This window comes from Octodon degus, unplaced genomic scaffold (assembly GCF_000260255.1).
Source record: "Octodon degus isolate 3935 unplaced genomic scaffold, OctDeg1.0 scaffold00026, whole genome shotgun sequence".
NCBI classification, from domain to species: domain Eukaryota; kingdom Metazoa; phylum Chordata; class Mammalia; order Rodentia; family Octodontidae; genus Octodon; species Octodon degus.
In genome coordinates, this window is record NW_004524602.1 from 18,568,022 (window position 1) to 18,588,110 (window position 20,089).

Below are 20,089 nucleotides of genomic sequence, written 5' to 3' on the forward strand. Positions count from 1 at the left end.
AGAAGAAAGAAGAAGAAGAAGAAGAAGAAGAAGAAGAAGAAGAAGAAGAAGAAGAAGAAGAATTTTATTTTAAGGCTCAGAAAGTATGTGAGACATGTTTAATAGTCAACAGAAATATAAACTGATAAAAAAATTATTCTATAAAAATTTCAAATAACACCCTAAGTAAATTTTAGAACCTCCTGGTCCTAAAGACTCAATTGTAGGAAAATACACTACAAAACAAAAAAAGAAGTGTGTCAAAGCAGACAAGATAACAATGAAAAATGAGTGACCTAAGCAAAATGTGAGCAAACAAAACACGCATATTCTAAGGAAAATAATAGGTGTAATTCAAGAATTAAGTAACGCTCTAAACGGACTAGAATTGCGCCATTTAATGAAGCAGCCTCTAAATTCAATCACTTGGTCACATTTTCCATGTCTCATCGGCTCAACAGTCACTTTTGACAGGACAGATGAGAACAAATCAAAACAAACATCCTCATGGCAGAAATCCTATTAAATAGCGTCGATCTGTTTACTCAATAGGGCCAACTAAAGAAGCTAAAGTTTTCTTCTTCCTATAAATTTTTTTTTTCCCTAGGAAAAAAGAACTTCAGTTTCACAATTAAGTATTCTTGTTCTTTCCAGTTTCACAATTTTTTTGCACATATGATCTCCTCAAGTCATCATGTTTCCCAGGGTGTGCTGGGACATGGGACCCTCCTGTGCAGCCCAGCAGAGTGCTGGGATTCTAGGCTTGTACCACGGTGTCCAAATAACTTACTCTCAAATTTATTCTCATCTATATAAATAACATCTACTCAGTACCAAGAATCCAGTTTTATTCAGCAAAAGTGAGAATCATTTGAGTCACAGCTGTTTAAATTACAAACACAAGACTTAAGATTCCAAATGATTCCCTAAAAAAGAAATTCAATCTTTTTCATATACTATACTCACAAGAATGAGGGCAGCTTCTTTGTGACTCAAAAACAGATCACTTCAATTACGTCTTTTTAAAATCATTGATAACTGGCTGTCAAAGTGTTAGACCTCAACCACCACCACCAGGTACAGAGCACCTTAAAACACAAACTCTAATTTTCCACACTATCTCAAACCCCATGAATCAAAAATTCTGGGGATGAGGCCAGCAGTCTGCATCTTGGGTGATTCTGATGAATGCTACAGTGGTACAGCTTCTCTGGGCATGGCGGCACACACCTGCAATCCTAGCATTCAGGAGATTGAGGCAGGCTTCCCAAGAGTTTGAGGCTAGCTTAGCTACGAAGTGAGTTCAAAGCCTGTCTCAAAAAGACAAAAAATAATAATAAAATAGTAGAGCCTCTACAGAAGAATTCTAACAATCATTATACATGAGAAGTTGAACATACATAAAAAAAAACATTCTGCATTTAACCAATAAACTCGGTTTTTCTATTTGCTGGATTTTACACATTTCAATTTAAATTACTCAAAATAGTGAATTCAAAACAATTTTATCCACCAAAAATCACAAAACTACAAACTTAACTATATCTACAGTGCTTACTCTTAAAATTACTGTTTCTTTTCTAAAAGTTTTTATTAGTGTATGATTGTAATACATAATAAACACATTCACTGTTTGGTGAATGTATATATGTGTATGTATATGTATATATACATAAACATGTATATATAATTGAATATCACATTTTGATCCTTTGCCACCTTCCCTTCCTATTTTCCCGTCTCCCCCAAAAGTAAACACTTTCTAACCTATTCATCTTTGCCATTCTATTATAAGAGCAGCTGCAGGCCAATTGGCATGACTATATTGGACTATGTGAATTAGCATGACTATATTTCAATAAAATTTTATTTACAAAATAGACTGCAGGGGGCCAGGGAGATGGCTCAGTAGAATAAGCGCTTCGCTGGCAAGCACAAGGGCCTGAGTTCAATCCCCAGTTCCGGAAAAAAAAAAAAAAAAAAAAGACTGCAAACTACATAAGACAGAGTTTACAACCCTTGGACTATAATTCCTGTATTATAACCATATTTTTTGGTACAAGGAATCAAACTCAGGACCTTGGGCTTCTGCCACTTAGCTATATCCCCAGCTATTAATAATCATTTTATCCCTACTTGAAATACTGTCCTATCTTCTAAAAGATGAGCACTGTTTTTAAAAAAATAACTATTTTAAAAAAATAAATAATACCTATAACAGTTAACAAATATTTTTTTTCCTAATTTTCCATTTATTTTTTTCTTTTCCTATACTATGGTTGGAACCCAGGAATGCTGTATCACGGAGGGTATTTTATTTATGTTGAGACAGTCTTGCTAGGTAGTTACGCCAGCCTCAAATTCACAGGCTGCTTCCTTAGTCTCCCAAGTGTTGGGATTACTGGGTGCACCACCATGTCCGGCCCTCCCAGCGCTCTTCTGATTTTTTTAAATTTCTTTGATCAATACTAAGTACTTTCACTTCCTGGGATATGAAGAATTCATCAGCACTGAACTTACAAAGCCATTCATCCGAAAAGTGAAACAGGAGAGACAGCAAGTCATCTCTGTGGGCTTCGCCTTCCACCGTCTGGAGGGCTCCACAGTCCCAGTGTCCGTCACGTAAGCATACACGGCCATGGCACACTGCTCAGACGCTTCCTTGAGTCCCCCCCCACAAATGCAGCTGGACATCAGCTGTGTGATCCAAATATTCGTACTTCCGAATAACTGGAGGATGCTTGGCCTTGATCGCTTTTTGCTCCTCAGTTAAATTGTAATATCTAACATCATCTTCCTGTGCCATAATTGTTCAACAAATATTCTTTAACCCAGTGTTCAAATGAGGAGGCAGGGCTGTGTCTCATAGTCTTTTAATTTTACAATCTGGTAGTTTGCATCAGGAGCCAAATAAAGTCCAACTAACTGCTTGTTATGTCTTTTAATTCACAGCACCTATGATATGGTGAGGGTGAGTTGAATTTGTCTGAAAAAAACCCAAAAACTTGCATATAAGGACTGATACCCAAATATCTGTAAATGTAACCCTATTTGGAAACAGTCTTTGTAGATCTAATTAAGGATCTCAGGATAAGATCCTCCGAGATTTAAGATATCGCACAAATCCCATGACTGCTATACTTTTAAGACAAAGAGGGGGGGCCTGGGAGATGGCTCAGTGGAATAAGCGCTTCCCTGGCAAGAGCAAGGGCCTGAGTTCAATCCCCAGTTCTGCAAAAAAAAGGAAAAAAAAGGACAAAGTAAGAGAAAAAAACAAATAGAGCCAGAGCTATTTAAGCCTGGTAAAAATGGAGGAAGCCAGTGAATGTATTCTGCCACATACCAAGGAACATTAGAAAGCTACTAGAAGCTGGGCAAGACACGGAAGACTACTAGAGCCTTGGAAAGCAATGTACTTCTTTTAACACCTTATAATCCTTTGATTTTGAACTTCTGTCCTCCAGAGTTATTAGGGAGCAAATTATTTTAAAACTACTAAGTGTGGGAAAGGGCTGAAACCAGAGACTAATCACACCATCGGCAGGAGCAAGGGCACCCTCAAGAACACAACACCAAGGGCAAGTCACCTGAATAAGCTACAACCAACACCACTCCACCTTAGTTCTTGTCCCATCAGGAGAGAGGGTTTTATCTTGCCTCATTTTTGTGTATTCCAACCCTTGCCCATTTTCCTCCAACCTCTCACCATTCTTACCCTGAAAACTCGGAGAGCCGCAGGACTTGTCAATTGAGTGTATGGTCACTTATTATAGTGCCCTAAGAATTTAATGAAAACACACTCCATCATCACTATCCAGTTCGGCAGTCACTTGTTGCCCATGGCTACTGAGCTCCTGATATGTTGCTTGTGCAAATGAAGATTTAAATACTTAAATTTCAAAACTTGTGTCTTTGCATTTTTATAGAAATTTATTAAAACTTTTGGTCCTATAATTTCTGTATTTCTAGTCAAGAAAAAAAAAACAAAAAGACTTTATTTTATGAGAAGCAAGTGAGAGGAAATGGAAAACATTATCTCTTGGTTCCTTCTCCATGTGCAAAACATGTATCTCTTCACTGCTTATCAGTTTTCATTTTGCTCTTTATTTAAATTTTGGGTTTCTCACATAAAAGAAGCCATGCGATATTGAAGCATGTGTGTCTGACTTATTTCACTTAACATTTTGGTCTCAAAGTATATCCATTCTCCTAAAAATGATTCCATTTATCCCATGACTGAGCAGTTCTGCATTGTGCATAAATATGTTTTCTTTATCCATTCATCATTTGTGGATATAAAGACTGCTTCACTATCTAATCACAGTGGTACCTCAGTTCACAACATTAATTCTTTTCACAAAACGACTCTTCTCCAATTCAGTTTGCGACCAGAATTATGGGAAAGATTATGTTTATGAACTGTGGTACCACTATATTATGAACTGTGCTACTGTAAACACAAATATACATGCATTACTGTATTATATACTTCCAAGAATATACTCAGAAGAGGAATGGCTAAGTCAACAGAATTTCTGTTTTTAATTTTTTAAGGAATGTCTATCATAATTTCCACAATGATTGTATTAGTTTACTAGTTTCCTAACTTACAAAGTAGAATGGTTCCATTTTCCATGAGGCCTCACTAGCATGTTATTGTTTGATTTCTTGATGACAGCCATTTTTCTGCTATAAGAAGGAATCTCAGTGCAAATGTCCATTTCTCTAATGGGCAGGAAACTTAGTATTTTTTTCATGTATATTATCAGACATTTGTACTACTGTCTAGTGACTTTAGTTGGCCATTTTTTGATTGGGTTATTTAGGGAAGAAAGGGTCAAAAAATTTTAATGATTTTTATTCATTTTAATGAGAAAAAAGATAAAATGAAACAGTTTCAAAACAGGTTAGTAGGACATTTACAATAATTAATACACTGCATATTGTCTTCATAGTAGTTATTCAGAGGACCACATGCAGACATATCTTGTCTAAACAATATTTATACAAACATTTATTTTCAGTGAACTCAGAGAAAATAGCTGTGTAGGGCTGGTGAGATGGCTCAGTGGTCTAAGGCACCTACTTAGAACAAACTAAGCTAAACAAAGCACAGGGACTGCGGTTCAATCCCCCAGCACCACATGCCAGCCAGCCCCGCCCCCTGGTGGGCTGAGCTGGCCACACACACAAAATAAATAAATAAAATAAATATTAAAAAAAAAAGATGTTAAAAAAAAAAAAAGAAAAGAAAGTAGCTGTGTATCTACCCTAACTCTTTTCAGTATACATATTTTTATTTTCCTTCCCTGTTTTTTTCGCAACAAAACTGTCCTTTATTTATACTTTTGTGAAGTTAGTAACTCGTGATAATAGATTGCCTAGCAACTGATAACAAACTTCATCTCAGGAGTGAGGTACCTTGTTTGCTTTAGGCACTGGGCCAAGTCCCAACTTCATATATTTGATGGATTTCCTAACTTGGTGGCTCCCAGCAAATGCCCTGTTTTCATTTTGTTTTTTTCAGAGATGGGTGCCCCACTGCAGTTAGAGAAGCTGTATTTAGAGAAGTCTTTAAAGGACCTTTTCATACTTGAAAACAGTCTAAAGACTGTAGCTACTTGAATTCAGCAAAATAATCCAATACAGTCCAACAATCCATAATAGTAGTGGGTTATCAGCAGAACTGGCAATCATCAATAGTTGTTGACTTGACCCTTTTACAGATCAGCATATTAATATGGCATTACTTTTTATAACTTGTGGTTATACTTCTCTGCTGTACGGTTAAGATCAAGTTAAAGCAAGACCTATATAACTAAAAATGTAACTCTTGTATCTGACAAGGTCAGTCAATTACCCTCAGGATTTACACTGGAACCATGTACAGCAACCTTGTAGGTCTTTTGTCGGTGTCAGCCATCTAGATGAGTCACAGCCATTGCTTGACCAATTTGCTCTCTGTGAAAGCCTGAGAGAATTGTTTTCTCTCTAGGTGACTCTCCCTAGGCATACTATATACATCATCGATCACTTTCCTCTGTGGCCCCATAACCTCCTTGATCACAAAAGTCTGGACACCACTGAGTTAAAGGATGTCACAGCACAGGTTCTCATGTCCTCACTGACCTTGAAGTGCTAGGGCCAAAATACTGGCTATCTCTGCAGCCCCTCTATTTCTCTAATTTTTGGTCTGCAAACTTTAATTGTTAAATATCCAGAAGAGAAGCCTAATGACATTATTACCCTGTAACAGAGGCAGTTGAGCTTAACATCACTATTTGTCTGAATATCAAACACCTTAGTCATAACACGTACCTGCTATTTTCTAGCAACCATGGATAGCCTAAAGTTTAAATCCCTATAGAATGTGAAAAAAACAATTACACATTTTTACACAGAACTTTAGAAGTCAAAACATATAAAACACTGTAGGACAATCCTATGACATTTTTTTGTTGTCTGTCTTTCATTACCTTTTATAAAGAAATATTTTAAACAGAGTATAGGAATAACTGGTATAACATCAGAAGCAATATGCATTTAGATGACCAAAATAACAGGTATCTCAAGCATGGTTTTAGTATTACACACCGCTATCCTCAGTGTAGCTACTTAGTTCACAGTTATCAGCATATACAATCAGGGTGAGAATTCTACCCATTAACTGCTATTTTCAAAAACCTGATGGAGATTCTTAGGACCAGGGCCTTAACCATATCGTTTAAATAAATGTATGGTTTTGCGCCTGCCATATTTCCTAACTTTTCTTCTCTTTCTCATCGTTGTTTAAACCTTAAGTTCTCGCTTTCCACTTAACTGTGTTACATCTTTCCATTTTTATTTTTCTTTTGAGTTCTTACACTAGGGAGACAATATATTTACACATGTGGGTCTGGTTTATTTCACTTATGAGTATATCTTCAAGTTGCATTCATTTATATATGAAAGGTCTCTGTACAAAAAGTAGCTGCCAATTTTTTTTCTTCATTCTGTAGATTGTCTCTTCACTCTGCTGATAGTTCTGTTTTGGTTTTTTTGGTTTGTTGTTGTTTTGTTTTGTTTTTTCTGTACAGATACTTTTAAATTTGGTATGATCCCATTTGTTGATTCTTGATGCTATTTCTTTTACAACTTGGGTTCTGCTCAAAAAGTCGTTGCCTACACCTATATCATCCTTTAAGTTTTTCCCTCAGATTTTGAGAGAACACAGAAAAATTAAGGTGTTTGCCCGTTAAGGTTGCCCAAATCTGGCATTTTTAATTATATCTCCTTTCAGTCATTTAACATTTCCTCTGCTGTATTTCTTATAACTTAATAGTTCGAATTATCATATTGTAGTTAATTTGAGAGGAGAGGGAACTAGTCTACTTTACAAGTGAAAATGGCAAATACATCTAATTTTCTTCTAGTAGCATTAATATCTACCATGTTTAATGCCTACGTCTTATTAGGACTTACCTACAAAATGGCAATTGTCTAATTTTATAATTCCTTCATTTGTTAGCTAGAATAATAATATAAAAGAAAACTTCCCCTCATTTACTATTTAGTTGTCAATGGTAACACGTACTTCTTACAGGCAAGACAAGATAAATGCTCAACTGTTTCCTTCCATTTTTAAAAAGTACTAACTGCTTCATTAGCATCCTCCACGAAGGTGACAAGTCACTTTAAGGCATCACTATGAAGTTATGTGTTAAACACATATATCTCAAACCACTGCAGATGCTATCATGATTAATGCTTAAATTGCCCCATTTTTACTCAGTTGGAAATTCTTCAAATTGGATCCTGGGTACTTTGACCCCAGTCCTCTTTAAAGCTTCATTACCAAATGGCAAAATAGTCTAGGCTTATCTTGTATATTCCCTGTCTCAGACACAAAACCAGCCATTCTGCCAAGCATCTGATTTTTTAATATGAAATATGTAAAAACCTCAATGTAGATGCATTGAAAACTTGAAGTTTTTATTTAAATTACCATTAGCTATTTTTCACCTACATAACATATATGCTTACAAATATCTCATATTTAATTGTAAAAATAAAGAACTAGTGTTTGATGATAAGCACACACAAAGGCAGCTGCTATTAAATAAATTAAAATTTTCTGGTTTTTTGTTTTTTTTTTTCCTTTTGCAGTACCAGGATCAAACTTGGGATCTTGAGCTTACCAGGCAGGCACTTGTGCCACTGAGCTATATCCCCAGCCCAGGATTCTTTAATAATTTAGAATTATAAGAAAATGCATTCATTACATAGCTAGTTATATCATTAATACACTAACTGGTCATCCATATTTCCTTTCTATGAAGTTGTCTTAGTTACTCTTCTCTCATTGCTGGGACAAATACCTGACACTCGAAGGAAGGAAAGATTTATGTAGCTCAGTTACTGGAGGTTTCAGTACGTACTCAGCTGGCTCCAAGGTAGAGCAGCACAAGGCAGAAAACAACTTTTCATGGTGGTGGCAAAGAGCAAGAGCCAAAAGGAGGGGTAGCAGCAGCTCAAGCAGCTAACTTCTCTTTCCTCATAGTGAAATGCAAATTACCTACCCCAGGGCAGGTGCAGCATCTACACCCACAATAATCAATCACAAACTCCAAAGGCCGCCCCAAGACTGCATGAGGCTTTGGAGGGACACATGTACACAAACTATAACAAAAGTGCATCACTAAATGTTTGAAATGGAGCATTTTGCTGTAAATTCAGTGTAACAAAGCTGTAATTACGGCTTTGCAATATATTTTTATGAACTACAGGAGCCAAGGAGATAGCTCAGTAGAATAAGTGCCTGCCTGGCAAGCGCAAGGTCCTGAGTTCAATCCTCAGTACCAGGAAAAGAAAAAAGGCAGGGGGCTGGGGGGAACTACCAACTACAGACAAAAAACCTACCTAAGATATTAAATACCTACTACCACATTCTGATTACAAACACATAAGCAAAATGCTCACACAGAAGTCCTACAAATACCAAAATGAATGTAATCTATTAACTACAAATGATACAAACACACTGTTTTCTACTTGTACATAAGTTAAAATGATTGTTGTAGCACTATTCACTATAGCCAAGCTATGAAATCTATCTAGATGTATACTCCTGTATAAACCATAATAATCATGGTTAAAAGCAATTAACTGAGTATTTCAAAATATAAGATTTTTAATGTCCCCAAAACACAAATACATACATGCCAATTACACATTGTATGCATGTACTGAAACATCACCCTATATCCCTTAAATATGTACACTTACTATGTGCCAATTAAAAATATAAATGAGATCCTTTACAACACTTTTATAAATATTGTAAGTTTTTATTGAAGAAAAACATGTTGGACATTTACACAACTAAAATTATATTCTGAAGAAGTCCACTATGCAAAATTAAACATTGTCTTCATTTTTTTTAGTGAGTATTAGATATATGTAAATGATTAAACTACACAATGAAGATTGCTTTTTTTGTCCATAATTTTATTGAGAAACAAATAGCAATAAGACAGTTTCAAACCAAATTGGTAGGACAGTTTCAATAATTAACACATTGCATACATTCTTCCTAGTGGTTATTTGCTGTACAAGATGCAGACATCATATTCTATTTACAAACACTATTAAAACAAATCCCTCTATTCATTAACAGAATGTAACTATATATCTATCCTAACCATTTTTGAATACACAGATACAAAATGGACATTCATCTGTATCCCCTTTTTTGTTTAGTTCCATTATTTGAATATTATAGGTGTGTTAACTCAGCAAAATATTCTAAAAGAGTCCAGTACCCCATAATAGTATTGGGTCTTCTGCTTGACTGGCAATGTCAGAAATTGTTGACCTGAGTCCCCCACAGCTCAACATAACAGCATGGCTTTACTTCTTATACTTCGTTTTTATACTTTTCTGCTGGATGGTTAAGACCAAAATAAAGCAAGACCTATGCAACAAGAGTTGTAGTTTTGGGGTCTGATAAGGTCAATGAAATCCCCTCAGGATTTTTCCCGAGATCCTGTACCTCAGATTGTAGATCTTTTGTTAGTGTCAGCCATGTGGATGAGTCACGGCCATTGCTTGGCCAAGAAGATGGCTTCTAAATGGTGTTTTTGGTGATCACTTACCAGTCAAGTTTCACCAATGACAAACTTACTAAAATTACCAAGAGAGCAGATCCATGCAGCAAGAGGTTGGTATAGAAGTGAATGAAATCACTTGTCAGTTTAGGGTTAGAATTTAGCCTGTCTCTTAAGGGTGATTGAATCCAGGGAGTACTGAGCCTATACTCCCCACACACTTTAACTGTTAGGATCCCAACAAGTTACCCCAATTGGCCTTAAACTCATGATCCTTCTGCCGGTGCCTCCCATATGCTCAGATGTACCACCACCCCCGGCTAAACGTATGTGTACAATTTACAAAACATAGAATAAGGTTTCTTCCAAGATTAGCATAACAGTCCCCATAGAATCCTCACCCAAATCTCACATGTAATAATATTTAATCTAATAATTAAATTATTCTATCCTGTCGTTTTTCAAAGAAACAATTTATGGTATGCTTTTCTGCTTTGTCTTATTCTGTGTATGTCTATCTGCAAATGTTTTCTGAATCATCTGGTGGCAAGTTTCAGACACCATACTCTATAACTCTACAGCTTCCTTAAAACCATGAACATCTCTTCAGTAATATCAAAGTTAGAAACTAACACTGATACAATTCTATCCTCCAATACACAGGGATTATTCAGATTAAAACCTTTAAAGCAAATGAACATCCACTACACTAATTTGCTTTATCTTCAATAAGTACTTCTTGTACTTTTGTCTTTCATAATGCTGACATTTTTTTTCTTTTTTCTTTTTTTATGTATTTGGTACAGGGTCTCACTATGCAGCTCAGCCTCTCAGCGATTCTCCTGTTTTCAGCCTCCCCAGCACTGGGATTACAGGCATACACAACCACACCCGGACTTGGTGGCTCAGCTATCCCAGGGGCAGGTCCAGCATGGCATGTAGTGCAGGGGAATATTGACATATTTGAGGAGTATCGTTCATTTATTTAGTACAATGCCCATTACTTGTGACTCTGTTTTGGTGAGTTTTGGGGGTTTTTTTTAGATTCAGGTTTCATACGTTTGGCAGGAGTAACAGAAGTGACAGTGTGTCCTCAGCATTTTATGTTAAGATTCATTTTATCACCTGTCCTTTACAGGTGATTTAATTCATATGGTTAATTCCTGATAGCAATGTTTCTCCACTGTACAGTTATAATTTTCACCCAGTAATTAATAACTTGTGAGGATAATTTGAATCTGTATAACATGTTACTTATCAAACTTCCACATCATTAGTTTTTAATATGCATTAATACTTGTATTACCATAATGGCTGTAAAAATACACAGTAGCTGGTGTTTGTTTATAAAGAGGACTATTCTCTTTTCCATCAACTTTGATCTGCATGTACTCACAGATCCTTATTAATGGGTTATAAGCTATTACTACATTATTGTTTTAATGCTAAGTATCACAAATTAGGTCAGTTAAGAGTCCTATAAATTGATTTTGTTCTCTTTTGCTCATCTTCAATGTTCTTCAAGTACTCGAAACAGCATATGAAAAAAGAAAAGTTCAACATCACAGGTCATTCAAAAGAAGGAAATTAAAACAATGCTGAGATTCCAGCTCATCCCAGCAAAAAAAAAGGCCATTACCAAAAAATCAAGGCTGAGAAGATAGCTCACAGGCTAGGGATATAGCTCAGTGGAAAATGTGCTTGCCTGGCAAGTGCACGGTCCTGAGTTCAATCCCTAGTATCACCAAAAAAAGAAAAAGAAAAAAAATCAACCAACAACAAATGCTGGAGAGGGTTGTAGGGAGGAAAAATGAACCCTTTTCCAATGCTGATGGAAATGTAGACTGGTGCAAGCACTGTGGAAATAAGAGTGGAGACCTCAAAAACCCAGGACTAGGGGCCAGGGATATAGCTCAGCAGGACAGTGCCTGCCTGGCAAGTGCAACATCCTGAGTTCGATTCCTGGTTCTAAAAACAAAACAAAACTAGGACTAGGGTCCCATATGACCCAGTTCTTGCCCTTTTCGGTAACTTCCCAAAAGAATTGAAAGCATCACACCACAGCAAGGCATGTACGCCTGTGTTTACAGTGGCACAGCTCATAATAGCCAACTCTTAGAAATGGCCAAGTGGAGTACTCCTCTGCCATTAAGGACAGGCTTGCCTACATCTGCAGGTAAATGGGTGCTCTTCAGTGAAATAAACTGGACATGCATGTAAATACCACTATTCCTCTGGTGTGAGAGACCAAAAGTATGAACTAAAGATCCAAAATGCATATAAAGTATTGTGAAACAGGAAAAAATTGTTCAAATGGGGGGGAGGGGTTGGACAACTGGAGGGGGAAAGACAGAAAAGAAAAGGAAGAAACAGAAACAGCTTTTATAAATGGGGAAGAGAAGAAGGGTTGAAAAGAGGGCTCGGGAATGGGAAAAAATCAAGTTATACCACACATACAAGTAGAAAGTCTGATGAATGTGATCATTATGTATATCTAAAATGTATCTAAAAAATATTCAATTACTCCTGACTTTCTAACATGCCAATGCTTTACAGCCTTCTTCAAAAAAACCTAAGAAATAAACCATGTACTATGTATATTATAATAAACTATGTATATTCAAACACACACATTTCACATCTGTTAGCTATCTTGATAGAAAACAGGTGGAAAGGAGATGAATACAAACTCAACCCAAAAAATGTGTATACACTTCAGGAGAAGAAAAACAGCATGATGTTTCTTTCCACACACGAAACGCTGTCGTTGTCATGGAGGGCCTAGAGGGTGTCATGTGTCGCAGAAACCCTATACTGCCAGTCCTTAGAGAATGCACATGCAGCAATCTCACCAACCCTAAGCCACCCAAGCCGCCACACACCTGGAAACGCATGGCACCACTGGGAGCACCTCATGCAATCAATTGTAGAGGACAAGGGTAACTTGTATGTCTCCCATGTGGTCTCAATAAATTTAGTATTAAACTATTTCTACACATTTTTTGCATACATTTTGGGGGCAAGTTCTATATATACTGATACTTCAAAATCTAAGTTAGTGCCAGTGGCATATGCCTGGTAATTCCAGTTACTCAGGAGTCTGAGGCAGAGTTACATATAGGTTTGATGCCCACGTGGGCAATTTAGCGAGCCCTTGTCTGTAAAAAAAAAAAAATTTTTTTTTCAGTGAGGACTGAGGGCATAGATCAATGCATCTGGCTAGCTAGCAAGTGAGGGCCTGAGTTCGATCCAGGACACAAAAAGTTCAATCATGGATAAAAAAAAAAAACAAAACCTGAACATTTCAGTAAATGACAGTATGTCTTCTAATCTCCCCCAATTCCACATTTAAAATTCTTTCTCCAAATAAAAAACCTGGTTTCCATTATCCATAAAATATTGATATATTTGGGTCTGGGAGTGTAATTCAGTTATAGAGCTCTTTTCTAGCATGTGCAGGCCTCTTGGTTCAACCCCCCAGTTCAACAAATTTTTTTTAAAAAATTACCTGTCAAATATTTATATACATAAATAGCTCAAGATTTGTTAACCTTGCACTCCACAGAAAACAAAAGTATCTACAAACCTAAAGTCAGTATTTTTTAAGAGCTGTTTTCATCTTCATTCTTTTAAACTGTTCAAAAGTTACATTGCTAATTTATCCTCTTCCTTCCCATTTCTCCCTCCAACTATGTTACTCATTTGCAAAATGGGAGTTGAGGTGTTCTAATTTCAGTCCATCTTGATGTTTGTCTCCTAATTTCATAGAAAGTTTTAACATGTAAAACAGCATGATTATAAAACTCAACTATGGCAAAAGGTATATTGAGTAACATCAAAACTTTCTCCAAAATACATTCCCATCTCTCATTCTTTCCACCCTTTTTGTACTCACTGTGTCTATGACTCCTGGCTTATCCTTCTCTTGCCTCGTGTGCAGATGTACGTGTATTATCTTATACTGCTTTCTTTCTTACAAGAGGCAGTACAGTATAGATCAGAGGTGGTGAGCCTGGCACACACCGTGGCAGGCTGTACACTGAAAGCTCTAAAATGTTTGCTACCACTGGTACAGGTGATCTTTGCACCTTGCTTGTATATTTCACATAATCCTAAGAAACACTATGCAGCAATTCATAGTAATTTTCTTATTTTTTATGCCTACCTATTTGTATGTACCAGTTCATATTATCACTCTCCTATGTAATGATGCCTACTTAGCTTGTTTCCAGTACTTTGCAATTACAAATACAGATATGATGTATATTTTTTCCTTATATTGCTGAAAACAAACCATTAGAATAAACTCCAAAAAGCAAACTTGCTGGGTCAAAACTTAAATGAATACTGCACACAGTTTTGCTGTGTGACACTGCCAAAGCCCCGTCCAAGAGATTATTACTGATTAAGCATTCTCCTAGAAATATATACAAGGGAGTCATAGACATTTGAGTGAATGGTGGAAAACTTTGTATATATTAATCATGAGACACAGTGACTCATTTTATAACACCTTCCTTAAAAAAAAAACACCATATAACTCATCTATTAAAGTATACAGTTAATAGATTTCAGAATGTTCACAGAATTGAACTGTCAAATGAGCACAATTTTAAAGGAGTTTATTACCCCTTCCTCAGCTACACTGTAGCTGTAGTATATGTTTTTATGGTAGTAAATTAAATGTTCACCAGCTTTCTCCTCTTAAGATTCTTTTGGAAGCAAATCACAGTCTCTCTGGAGACAAATGGATTCAGTTAGGCAGGTGAAATCAAAAGCCAAGTGATTAGAACATTATTTTCCACTTTGCTGTCTTTTGATATTGTCACTAGTGTTTTTACCATGCAAAAAATCTTAAATTGCTACACAGTCGAATGTATCATTCTTTTTTTTTTTTTAATTTATTTTTTTATGCATTCGGTACAGGGTCTCACTATGCAACTCTGACTCCTAGTGATCCTCCTGTTTTCAGCCTCCCCAGCACTGGGATTACAAGCATGTGCCATCACACCCAGACTCAGCCCAGCTCATCACACCTGGAGACAGGGGTAGGGTCGGTGCAGCGAGTGGTGCCAGGGATCAAACTCCCTAGTTCCTGTGCTTGCTTAAGCAGGTCTTTAGTCCAGCCCTGCCCTCAGGAAATAGCTGACCTGGCCCACTAAGACTGGATGTGGTGGCACACACCTGTAATCCCAGCGCTGAGGAGGCTAAAAGCAGGAGGCTCACTACAAGTCTGAGCTGCATAGTAAGACCCTGTACTCTTGGACCTGTATATCAATTTATCTATTCTATTCCACTGGTCTGTCTCCAAGATTTTCAAAACACTACTCTGCACTATATTCATTCCAATCTCAGAGCTTTCAATTGTATACTCAAATAAGCCCCAAGCTGATATTTCTATTTCACATCTCTACTCTGAGATGCAGACTAGAATGCCAAGCTAGGTACTAGCATCTCCTACTCAATATCTAACATTTCTATGAGGGATTATTTCTCAAAAAATAAAACAATGTTGCTCCATCAATTTTTCTCATTATCAATTAAGAGTAACCCTATTACTTTTATTGCACAGGCCCATTACCCAGATGTATCCAAAATTTAACCACATCTTCTATAACTACCTAACTGGTCTCTTCTTTCTGCCCTGTTAACATGTAAATCACATGTTCTTCCCTCTATTATCTTCCCATTTCACTCAGTTGATTTTGCTTGTTTTTGTCCCCCCCCCCCCCACCCCCGCCAAGTACTGGGCAATGAACTCAGGACCTTGTACTGGCCAGGCAAGCGCTTATTCTACTGAGCTATCGCCATTTCACTCAGAGTAAAAGCCAAACCATGTCGTTTTTCTTCCAGACAGCTTTCCTATTTGTCTCTTTTTAGGTTAGTGCTACAAAAGAAATTTGGATGGATCCAAAGGAAAATAATGGAAGCCAGCTTTTTCAACTATTTCTAATTAAATCTAACCAAGAAACAGGAATCAAAATTGTATCCTCACTTAATAATCATGAAGTAGCTAAAGTGACTCATATTTTTATTTGGATAAAGGGAAAAAATTCCATTTAGCTTTTAAAAACCAACTTTCTTGGCAGCTGCACTATAGTTCCAAGCTCAAGTTCCCTCACGTAGGAAAGCTCCAATGCACAGAATGTATACCCTTGATGCTTGGTTTTCATCTTCACTCGAGTAAAAAGCTGAAAACCTGGAGCACCCAATACCCCACAACCCATCTCAGCAACAAGCATCCCCTCTCTACTTCTGTTAATTTGTCTTAAACCTCAAGCAAATTGTCAGCTGATTCCCTACATCCCACCCTTTGGGTTTGGACCAATATCTCAGGCACAAAAGTCGACAAAAAGACAAAGAGTGCTACGATGAGAAGAAAGCCACATCTGGTCCCTGGCAATCAACTCTGCCTCCTTAACAAACAACCTTTATAAACACCGAGGAATATGAAGCTGCTCATTAAAGAAAGACACAAACAAAAGCCCAGAGTTTCAGAAACAGCCAAAAACTCACCAAATTAGAATAATTATGTTCCCTTCAGTATCAAAAGAATATCACTGACAGACATTTCTTTGCATACCAATCCAGTTTGTACACTTAATAACCAAAAGGAGCCTAGTGCAATGGTGCACATTTATAATCTCAACTCTTCAGGAGGCTGAGGCAAGAAGATTGCAAGTTCAAGCCCACTTTAGACAAAGTGAACAAGACCCTATCTCAGAATAAAAATTTAAGAAAATAAATGAGGGGTATGCAACAGTGGCAGCACTTGCACAGCATGCATAAGCCCTGGAGTCAACCCCCAATACCACCACCACCAAAATAAAGTGAGATGACTTAAGTAAGATTTCCGACCAGTTCGGACCACAAGGTGGTCAGAAGAATATTATCAGGACATGTTAGAACATAGTTCAGTTTATTCTAATAGAATATTCTATAATCACTAGCATTAAGTTTACCCAAATCACCACCTTAATCCACCTTATGCCTACCATTTCTATTATTTAATTAGTACCTGAAATACCTTTTATTCACAACTATGGGTACTAAGGTTCACATTTAAACAAAAGATATACAAACTACTTGTTTTTATGTTTTCTTGAATTTTGCTAATACATCAGGAAAAGATAAATGTTCTTTAAAGATTTTAATAATGAATATTAATATTTAATATTGAAGTCACCTCGGGGAGGGGAGTAAACAGCCTATTTAGGGTGGTGAGATATCAAATGACTGCAATTGATTATGTCTATCCAAAGACAGGGAAATACGCTAGAAAAGCCTTCAATAAAATCCATGGCATCTTCCCCACAAAAAGTAAAAACCACTTCCAAGTCTTTGCTCACATATTAAACAGGCTTAGCTACCTTAAGAGCTTGATTTCTAACAGATCATATCATACCGCAGAATAAAGATTATACTGCCTAACAAAAGTGAAAAGTAAGCCAAATGTAACCACACAGTCGTAATCACAGAACTCAAAAAGGATGAGGCAGAAGAGGCACATGTTCAAGCACAGACTGAGAAGCTCAAAAAACTTAATGAAAGCCTGTCTCAAAATAAAAACTGGAAGAAAAAAAAAAAGACATGATGTGGTCCAGTATGAAAGTCTCTAGGTTCAATACTAGTACAGGGGAGGGAAGAGCATGCCCTGCCAAAAACTGACAAATTAAGGAATACACTAAGCATAAGTAAAAAGGAAAGAAACAACAAAAACACTACTTATACAAATGGAGAGCAACGTGGAAAAGGTTGGCACAGAACAAGCACTCCTACTGCATGGCTTGCATCTGGATTTCCCCAAGAGGTGGCTGCATCTAGGAAGCCAGACAGTGTCACTGATTCTCGGTACAATGCTAGAAGCAAGTGTACTAGTATTAAGAATGTGGGTAATACCACGTAGCCTGGATAAGACATACAGAAAGAGCAGTGCTTGCCGCTTGCTGCTCGGCTGCCTCCTGCCTGCCACGGACTGTTCCTCCTCTGCCATGGACTGTTTCCCCTCTGCCATGTGCCACCCTGCCTGGAGCAGGTGACGATGCACTGAAACCTCTATACACTGACTGGGAGATGAGTAAACCTTTCCTCCCATCACTGTGGATCTTGGGTATTTTTATTTCAGCAACAAGGAAAGTAACTAAGACACCTATCAACCTAATCACAAGACCATATGTAATATGTCTAATACTGTATGGTCTTATGATGCAAAGCACAACAAATATTCATGACTGTACCTCTAATGAAACCAAATATCCTGTAAACTACTACAAAATGACAAAATTTGTTAACATATTCCATAAAAAGTTTAAGCAAAAATGACTAACATAAAGTGTTGCTTCTTCAAGATAATTCATTGTCAGCAACAGTGAAGAACTGTCATTATCAAGCTGTTTTCCACTGTGGACAACTGCAACAGCTTTTTACTACACTCGCCATGAGGGAATATGAACTATTTTGTGAGCAGCAAATATCCCTAGCTTTTTATCAGACCCAAAAGACCCTAACATTCCCCTAGGTCCTAGGCATAACCCTTAAACCTGCTAAGTAAACAAAAGGAAGGCACTAACAGTGATTTTGAACTTTAATGCATATTTTAAATATTTCTTTAAAAATCATAAAAATAAACAGCACAGATATAATTCAGCTGTATAGTATTTGCCTACTTTGTGCAAAGCTCTGGGTTTAGTCCCCAGCACGACACAAAAAATTAAATTAATGCATGAAACTTAACATTTTAAGATATAAAATACAATAAAATAATTAATGAGGGCTGGTGAGATAACTCAGCAGACTAAACACTTGCTTAGGCAAGTGCAAGGGCTAGGGATCCATTCCGGGCACCACATGTGGTACTGCCCTCGCCCCCCAGGCATGCTGGATACCAGGCATAGTGGCACATGCCTGTAATCCTAGCACTGAGGAGGCTGAAGACAGGAGGATTACTATCAGTCTGATCAGTGTAGTGAGACCCTGTACCAAATTAATAATAATAATAATAATAATAATAATAGTAATCTTAAGGGGCCGGGGAGATGGCTCAGTAGACTATGTGCTTGCCTGGTAAGCACAAGTGCCTGAGTTCAATCCCCGGTTCCGCAAAAAAAAGGAAAGAAAGAAAAAGAGAATCTCTCAGATAACTATAGAGAAGGTAACCATAATGAAAGACATGGTTAGTGACTATACAGCTAATACAGATAGAAAAAAAAAAATAGAGGTATTTAGGAAAATAATGGAAACTATAAATTCCCAACATATAAAAGAAATGGAATCTATGAAACTGATCCAAACAGATATCCAGAAGATTAAAAATTCAATTGACATGGGCTGGTGAGATGGCTCAGTGGTCTAAAGCACCTGCCTAGAATAAGCTAAGCAAAGCACAGGGACCGCAGTTCAATCCCCCAGCACCACATGCCAGCTAGCCCCACCCCCTGGTGGGCTGAGCTGGCCATACACACATAAAGGAAAGCCCATCAGAATCACAGAAGACTTTATTTATTTATTTATTTATTTATTTATTTAGTGGTGCAGTACCAGGGATTGAACTCACGACCTTGCACTTGCCAGGCAAGCGCTTATTCTACTGAACTATCTCTCCAGCCCTACACAGAAGACTTCTTAACTCAAACCCTCATATCAGGGAAACCTTGGGCTGAAGTATTTCAAACTCTAAAAGAAAATAACCTCCAACCCAAATTAATGTACCCTGCAAAATTATCTTTGAAAATTGATAGAAAAATAAGATACTTCCACGATTAAAATTAAAAAACACCTGAGGAAATTCAAGACCACCAAACCAGGACCCTAAAATGTTCTGAAATACATAGAAAGAAATAACAAGGACTACAACTCTATGATGCCCCCTGAAAGAATGAATCTAGTAGGCAAATAATTAAACAGAGGGAAGAAAAAGGAACCAAGAGCAGGAAGATAACATGACAAGGAGAAGTCAGTACACATCATTTATAACCATCAATGTAAATGGTCTCAATTCATCTGTCAAAAGAAACAGACTGTGAAGA

The 20,089-nt window shown here is 37.1% G+C and overlaps 1 protein-coding gene and 1 pseudogene across 3 annotated transcripts in view; both read right to left on the reverse strand.

The window, feature by feature from the left end:
- Tcf12 (transcription factor 12) overlaps positions 1–20,089 on the reverse strand; it is a 396,809-nt gene that overhangs the window by 328,768 nt on the left and 47,952 nt on the right. The window lies entirely within an intron of this gene.
- LOC105741852 lies at positions 2,378–2,785 on the reverse strand (annotated as a pseudogene).